The 6000-nt window shown below is 43.5% G+C and overlaps 1 protein-coding gene across 4 annotated transcripts in view; it reads right to left on the reverse strand.

Annotated features, from left to right (window-relative positions):
• The window catches only part of GALNT3 (polypeptide N-acetylgalactosaminyltransferase 3), a 39292-nt gene extending 38475 nt beyond the window's left edge, over positions 1-817 (reverse strand). For 2 of the 4 annotated variants that reach the window (XM_037003536.2, XM_037003538.2), the window contains exon 1: positions 142-355. The gene's annotated coding sequence lies outside the window, so the exon portion shown is untranslated. Of the gene's footprint in view, positions 1-141; positions 357-530 lie in introns of those variants that run through there. The other 2 variants (XM_017648789.3, XM_037003539.2) reach the window with 2 other exon arrangements.
• Positions 818-6000: the final 5183 nt, after the last annotated feature.

Here is a 6000-nt window from a genome sequence, read left to right on the forward strand (position 1 = left end):
AACGGACACGCGGCTGGTGAGCCCCCCCGCACCCGCGGCCGCCGGTTCGGACCCTGCCCGCCGCGCGATCCTCCGCGCCCGCTCGGCCGCCCCACGCTGCCCGGGGCGCGTCCCCGTCCCGAGCGCCGGCCGCCGGCGTACCTGGAGGACGGCAGGCGGAGTGGCGGGGCTCGGGCCGGGCGCCAGGCGCAGGTGGCGGCGGCGGCGGCTCCGGCGGCAGTGGCTACAGTTGCCGCTCAGCCCGGCTCCTCCCCCGCCGCCGCCCCCTGCCTCCCCGCGGGGCCTCCCGCGTTGCCAGGGGAGGCCGCGCCGCGGCTGCGCTTCCTCTCGGAGTCTCCCAGGTGAGCCCAGCCGGCGACGTCGGCAGGGGCGCGGCCCCGTCCCGCGCGTGCGCGCCAGCCCGCGGCCCCGCCCAGCCCCACCTGCGCGCCCCAGGTGAGCGCCGGGGGTCCTGCGCGCGGGCGGGGCGCCGCCTCTCTGCCCGCGCTGAGCGCGGCTGCTTCTCTGCGCTGCGGGCGTCCCGCACTGACCTGGTGGCGGTGGCCACTTGGCACCCAGAGCCCAGTCTGGGTCCTTGGGGAGCCAGCAGGTCTAGGTTCCCCTCACACACGTCTGCCTTACTCAGCGGGTCGCCAAAACGAAGGGGTGGCCTGCCTGGGGGCCGGGGGACCCAGGGCCTGCGAGGTGCACCGCATGTCCGCCGCGGCTCTGGGCCCGGACGGTTCCCCCGGCAGGGCTCAGCAGCCTCTGCCACCAGCTAGGTTCGTGCGCGGCTGGGTGAGCTTCCTTCCCGTGCAGCCTTGATTTCATCACTTGACTCACTTGGGCGCTGCTCGTGGTTTCCGTTTCTGCAAACCCGCGCCCTGGCAGGGGCGCCTCACGTCCAAAGGAGGAGCCTGCCTCCGCCAAGGAAGAGCCTCTGGCATTTGGCAGAGCCTCGCTGATTTGGGGCGCACCGCTCCCTCCTGGGTGGCTGTGCAGGGACGAGCCTCTTCCCAGATGAGACGGGCAGCAGCGACCATAGAGAGAACCCCGCCGTCCTTGTTTGGAGATACTGTGGTTTCCCGGGGAGGATTTGCTTCTACTGTAGGTTTGCTTAAAAGCTCATCTGTTGGGAAGGTGAGAACGCAGACTCTAGGGAGATGGAGGGTTTTGCCTTTGTTTTGAAAACAAATTTTTTAAACAGTTTTCCCCCCTTTAAGGATATTTACAACTTTGTTTCGTCCCTCCTTCTGCGGTTATGGCAAACATGGGCCCGCGCCCGAAACCAGGACTTAAAATGACCTTTATACCTTCCTATGAACTCACTCATTTATTTGGCTTTGTCCTCAAAGTACATAGGAATATAAATAGAAAAACTTTTTTAGTGGCATGCTTAATTACATGGTGGAAGGTTTTTCCATCAAGTATAGCTGTGCCTGCTCCCGAATTTTTGACATGTACTCTTACAGTTCCTAATTTTTGGTATATTCGTGTTATGTGTGACCTAAAATTAAAATTTAGAAATATTGATTAGTATGTCATCAACAGGTGTAGCTTTACAACTTGGCTAGTCTGACGTTGGTTTTATCATCTTCAGTACTATTTGATGCCACACCTATGATTTGGATTTAAACGTTTAGTTATTTGTTTGTTTTGTATATTGTGGTTATTTGCAAGCATCAAAGAAACTTTACGTGTTTTGTGACATTTTAATATCAGTACCTATAAGCAATTTTTAAGCGCTCTCTCTTTTCCCCCAAAAAGTTCAGGAGCTACTACTTACCCATATTGCCATATAACCTGGTAATATTTGTCCTTAGGTTCAGAGTTAAAAACACTACCCAAATCCCATCCCCACACCCCTTTTTGTGAGGTTCTGCCACTTTGTTGTTTGCCTCTAACTGGAGATTAGGGTGTTAGTCTTTGGGAAATTTGGAACAAATCCTAAATGTATAACCAAGGAGTGTATCTGTTATCTTGCATCACCCATCCCTGAATGAGACGAGAGCCAAAGATTATCAGAGTTTTGATGTCCCACCTGGGACAAATTGTTGCAAAGAGCAACAATTTTCACTGACAGCGCAGGACAGAGCAGATGGATATAGCAGAGCAATCTGGAATCAAAGGACTGAGATGCATTGATGGCAAGACTAGTAAAGTCAAATATTAACTAAAAAGAGAAGCTAGGGCAGACCTATAAAAAGGGAGAACAAGTAGATAGGGCCAAAATGCTGCATGAGGAGTGAAAAAAGAACAGAGAACACATAGAAATCAGGAGTTAGTTACTAAAACAGTCAGTTTCACAATGGAGATAGGTAATTTCAACAAGGAAGGCAGTATTTCTGGGTCTGGCGTACCTACCAGCATTACATGTACTATTTCATTTCATTCCAAAAGCAGAATATTAATGAAAGTTTTTTTTACTGAACAAAATTAAAATCCTGTGGGCCCAGAAAAAATATTATTATGTTGAAACATTAAATGCCCTAAATCCAGATGAAGGGTTTATGAAAGTATCATCCTATTCAAAATTATGAAATAATTTGTTTTATAAAGGGGAAATCAGTATTTTATCATAAAATAAATCCAGGAAATTTAGTGTAGACATGCTTCGCAGACATAAACTACATGTTTATCATGTAATGGAAGTTAAGATAGAAAACTGAGCTGATTTTATACAGGAAGGAAGATAAACTTCAAACTGCTCTCTCTATACACCCACACACAACTAGCCACAAAATGTTCCTTTATATGGATTTAAAATAATACTGCTTAATACCAGGATCTGACGCTAAATAGGTGTTCAATAAATAGTTGTGAAATGAATAAATGAATCCATTAAATACCATGACAAACCAATATGCATAGTGTCTTGAGCAGAGACGAGACCAGAGAATGGTTCAACAAAACATTAGGGGAAATAGTTTGGAGCAAGTAGGAATAATGGGCTAATAATCTGAGGGACAAGTTTATAAAAATGATACCTATCAGTTATCATGCTTCTCTCTTTCATAAGGCACAATGCAACACAATTTATACTCCTACAAGTCACTTTACTCCTGGGACTAAGTTTCTCTTCGCAAAGCAAAATAGTGGTACAAGGTGATTGCCAAGTTCTTTACATATTGATTCATGTAAACTCCATGATAAGGTAATTGTCATGCAAAAAGTCCCTCTAGATACAGGAATAATAATTAGTAGAAAACAAAGGTGAAGAAATGGAATTTACTTAACTGAGATCCAAACTTTAATTCATAAGCATTAATTATAATTTAATGTAACTAGTGAAATTCTTCAGATTCACTGTCCAACTTTACATGTCTTTAGTTTGTTAATTGTTTAATGATTGGTTACCCAGGGCTAAGTAACTTTAGTTTGAAACATACTGCCTTTTGGCCTTTAGAAAACAATTGGTCTTATATAAGAACTGGTGTATTCAGTCAGGATCTCAAAGTCAGATTGAGAGTTTTGGCTCAAAGACTAAACAGATTGAAATAATTTCTACTAAACGAATTGAAAAGCTATTGATTTAAATGGAAAATCGTGCTGGTATCATAGTGAAGAGCCACAAATATGTGGGTATTTTTTATAGTGATGCAGCATAATATTCTACATTGTGTTTAAAATAGTATGAGTTAAAACAGTGAAAACATAGATTATTTTTAGTATGAACTTTCTTGGGCATTGTCTTACATGAAGATTGCTTGATTTTTTTCCCCCCTGAAGAGTATCAGAACAACCATCTGGGACTTACAAAGAGGTACTCATTTCTATGAGGGCACTTATTGATTTAAATTGCAACAGAACTATCTTGTTAATCTTGTATCCTTAATGTCTGACACATAGTAGGTGCTTAATAAATATTTGATGAAATGGATTGAACAGAGTGCAGAGTTTCAAGCTTTTAAGCATTAGCATAAGAGCAAAAAGACATTCCATGCTGAGTCAGGCTAATATTCAATCCAGCCAGCTCTCAATTCTGCCAGTGGTACCAGAGGGTTTTTTTCTGGGAAAACATGGTGATTGTCCTGCTTGACGTTGCCCTCAGGGATGTCTGGAAGGTCTCCTTGACTTACTCTTTCCTACCTTTATCTCTTTTACTGTAAAATGACTTTTTTTATTGCAAAGCAATTCATGTTCATTATAGAAAAATCAGAAAGTAAAGGTAAATTAAAAGGTAGTAGTGTGAGACACCCAAAATTCCTCCCATGAAGATGAATCAGTGCTAACTACCAGACCCTTTGCTACCGTATGTGCCTCCAGATACTTTCTTACTGAAAAAGTTGAGGGAGTGGAATGGAAGATATGGATGGAGACAGAGACATGTTTTTAAAATAAAAAGTAGATTATTTGGGGGTCTTGTTTGTCATAGCCAGAGTTTTCTACCTAACATATCTTTCCATGTCAACAAATTCATTTTTTTACAGCATTGTTTTTAATCACTGCATGTTTCTTTTTATATGGATGTATTTAGTCACTTAAATTATGAAGACTGTTTCTGAATTTTGCTATTGCAAATTCAGTGCTGCACAACAGTGCTGTGATGCTCTATATCTTCAGCTGTTGAAACATTTATATTAATTATGTTCTGTGTTTTATTAAGCCACTTTGTATCAGTCATCCAAGATCCTAAACAAAGATGACATCACTAGAAGAATCATATCACAAAGACAAATTGTAGAAAATATATTAACAATTTAGCAGTTTCTATTTGTTCTAGTTATCAAACCTTTATGTAAAGGATGCTTATTATAATTAAAACATTATCACTCTAGAAATACGTAAGTAGAGTGCACTCTTATTTGAGAAAAGTCAGATCTCTTACCTTATCCTGATCATACCACACTCAGCTTCCCACCTCTGAAAATCTGTGTATCTTTTGATGTGATACTTTTTCTTCTCTTCACCTCTCCACACAGTCCAGCTGAAGGCCCGAATGTCCCAGGGAGCTTCCTAGATTAGCCCAAATCACCTGGCATTTCTTCATTCCAGTGCAGAGGCATAAAGTAAACTTCCTGCCCCCCCTTTACCCTCACCCCACTCCTTACTCCAGTGTCATGAAAGAATGCAGAATTGTGGAGAGATGCTACCTCTGTATGATATCACTTACTGCCAAATAAGTTATGATAATTTGTTAAATAATGTAGGTCATAGAAGATATGGATGCTCTTTTCACATAATAGGTCTAAGATATTAGACTAAGAGAAATATCATTGTAGTTAAGTTAAAGAGAGAAATACTGATTTTTCTTTCATACTAGAAGGGGAATTTCAAAGGAAATTATACTTTTTTGGTGTCTTTGATTTTTAATTAACAGAAAAGCCATTTGCTCATCACTATAACCCCTTCTGTACATCTAATCACAGAATCAGAATGCACCTGTTTTTCACTTCCAGGGAGACAGCAGTCTGTAAGACCACAGCCCACTGCTCCCCTCTGCAAAGCTTCAGGGACTGGAGTCCCTGACGTGTGGCTGACATGTGGGGCTGCAGACAAAAAATAAAAATCACTGCTGGGAAGAAAATATCTTTACTTCTAAGGGAGGGATTGGTGAATAGCAGAGAAAAAGGGAGTGAGGATGGAGATATTGTAGAACAGGGTTAAATGATACTTTAATAAAAGTTAAAGAAGGAGAGAGTAGAGGCCAAAGGAATCATCCTTGTAGGACATCCTTTGAGGCTGAAGGAGAACTACTGGGGACACATGCCACCATCCCCAAGGCCTAGCAAAATGGCTTCACTCCAGGGAGTGAACAGGAAGCAGAGGAGATAAACCAGTGTCTTTCCCTCTCCCCTTCTCCCCCTACTGCAAACTGTGTGCAGCTTTGGGATAACTAGCTGTGGTAAAGCTCTCAGCATCCATCAAGATCCGGTGTGCATTTGATTCACAGCATCCATTCACAGATCCATCAAGGTCTACACTAGCCTGAACAGCTTGTTTCATGTGAATCAGAAGTGTTACCAGTGGGCGGAGTGAGACCACAGGCACACGGGTTGGCTGGTGAACGACTCCCAGAGG

Source organism: Manis javanica, chromosome 7 (genome assembly GCF_040802235.1).
Source record: "Manis javanica isolate MJ-LG chromosome 7, MJ_LKY, whole genome shotgun sequence".
Lineage (NCBI taxonomy): Eukaryota > Metazoa > Chordata > Mammalia > Pholidota > Manidae > Manis > Manis javanica.